The sequence below is a fragment of the Neopelma chrysocephalum genome, unplaced genomic scaffold, assembly GCF_003984885.1.
Source record: "Neopelma chrysocephalum unplaced genomic scaffold, ASM398488v2 Primary Assembly neopelma1_61888, whole genome shotgun sequence".
Classification (NCBI taxonomy): Eukaryota; Metazoa; Chordata; class Aves; order Passeriformes; family Pipridae; genus Neopelma; species Neopelma chrysocephalum.
In genome coordinates, this window is record NW_020905435.1 from 1 (window position 1) to 2,323 (window position 2,323).

General features: G+C 55.7%; 1 pseudogene; it reads left to right on the top strand.

The window, feature by feature from the left end:
- The first annotated feature begins 465 nt into the window (after positions 1–465).
- On the top strand, positions 466–1,301 carry LOC113979209 (annotated as a pseudogene).
- The last annotated feature ends 1,022 nt before the right edge of the window (positions 1,302–2,323 follow it).

Sequence of the window (2,323 nt, forward strand, 5' to 3'; positions counted from 1 at the left end):
CCTTGGGCCCCCCAGGCAGGTGAGGAGGAAGTCAGTGGCCCTTTGGGCAGGTGTTGTGCTGGCTCTGGCAGCCCAGCATGGCCCCCGGCTGCAGGACAACCCCGCTGCCGCCGCCGTCCTGCCGGGGCCGGAGTTGGGGGGATGTCCTTGGCCTTCCCTGTGGGCCGGAGGCAAATCCCCTCCCTGTCCTTCTTGCTTCCTGCCCCAGGCCCCGAGCTGAGGACGGAGAGCCCGGAGGACAAATCCCCCCGGCAGACCCTGGTGGGAGAGGCCGTTTTGAAGGGCTCCACAGTGCAGGAAGGCAGTGGGGAGGAAAAGGGCCGGAGATCCCCATGCAGGAGGGGCTCCAAAGCCAGCCCAGGGTGCTCTGAGGAGGAAAGACCCAGCCTGTGCCGGGAAGGCGGCCGGAGCTTGAGGCGGAGCTCTGAGCTGGTGGTCCCTGAGCAGCCTCCCAGCAGGCAGAAGCCCTTCAGGTGCTTGGAATGTGGGAAGAGCTTCAGGAAGAGCTTCAACCTCCTCACCCACCAGCACATCCACACTGGGGAACGGCCGTACACGTGTGGGGAATGTGGGAAGAGCTTCAGGCAGAGCTCCAACCTCCGCGCCCACCAGCGCATCCACACTGGGGAATGGCCCTACATGTGTGAGGAATGTGGGAAGAGCTTCAACCAGAGGTCCAACCTTCGCACCCACCAGCGCATCCACACTGGAGAACGGCCCTACCCGTGTAGGGAATGTGGGAAGAGCTTCAGGGACAGCTCCCACCTGATCCAACACCAGCATATCCACACCGGGGAACGGCCCTACACCTGTAGGGAATGTGGGAAGAGCTTCAGCCAGAGTTCCACCCTCCTCCAACACCATGGTATGCACACTGGGGAACGGCCCTTCACGTGTGGGGAATGTGGGAAGAGCTTCAGTTACAGCTCCAGCCTCCACATCCACCGACGCATCCACACTGGGGAACGGCCCTACAAGTGCTTGGAATGTGGGAAGAGGTTTCTGACCAGCTCAGATCTCCTCAGGCATGAGCAGATGCACATGGATGAGAGGCCCTTCCGCTGCACCGACTGCGGGAAGGGCTTCAACCGGAACTCCCACCTCATCACCCACCAGCGCATGCACACCGGGGAGAGGCCCTACAAGTGTGGGGAGTGTGGGAAGAGCTTCACTGACAGCTCTACCTTGAGCAGACATAAACGGACCCACCAGTAAGGGAAGCCCTCGAGTGCCTCAACTGCCGGAAGAGCTTCGGCCGCTGCTCCAACTCCATCAGCCATTGGAGGACTCCCACTGGATGATCCACAGGGACCCATGTTGGGCACAGACCTGGTGGCCCAAGTTCCAGGTGATCCGTGCTGGGCAGTGTATTGGGTCTGGATGGACGTGTTTTGGTAGCAGGGGGGCTCCAGGGGTGGGTTCTGTGAGCAGCTGCCTGAAGCTTCCCCTGTGTCCGGCCCCTGTCCTGACCCCCCTGACAGCGAGGGTGACCCAGGGTCTTGTTAATCCAGGCCTTGGGCAGATTAGAGTGAAAGGACAGTGAATAATCAGTGTTTATAGATATATGTATGTAGTGTTTAGTAGTAGTTTAGAACAGTTTGATTGCCATGTAAAGCAGGTTTGGAGCCAATTTGGTTCCTATCTATAGTGATACGAAAGCATAAAAGTAACATGAAAATGTAGAAGGGAAAAGAAAGAAAATATCAGAGTAGAAAGATGCAGAGCTCCCTCCCCCCCCTGAGGATAGTTTATCTATATATATATATATATATGTATATGTTCGGTTTAGTCTACAACAATTTTGTCTCCAGGTAAAGTAGGTTTGGGGCAGTTTTGGCTCCTGTCTATAGTGATACAAAACCATAAAAATAACACTTCCCCTCTCTGGCTCCAAGCCCAGCCTGTCCCCTCCAGGGCTGGGTGTTCCCCCCTCTGCCCCGGGTGGTTCCTTTGCCCATGGGCAGCAAAGCACCCACTGCTTCTGCAACTGGAGAGTGTTGGAGCCATGGACCACTAACATTCCAGTCTCTCCCAGCTCTGCATCCCAAAAGTCGAGAGGGATCAATCTGTCACCTCAAAGTGGATCAATCTCACTGAAAATGGCTTGATCCCACCCCAAAATTCCTGTTTCTTATTTTCCCTATGTAATTCTGGGGCAGCCAGTGCCACCCCTCAGCTCTTTGCAGGCTGAGGCTTGGCCTTGCCCTTTTGCCTTTGCTGGATTTCTTCATCAAATATTTCTCTCTCCCTGAAAAGAAAAATGTGGAAGGTTTTCAATAATCTGGACATCTTTAGACCATCTGGACAAATGACAGTTTGCAGT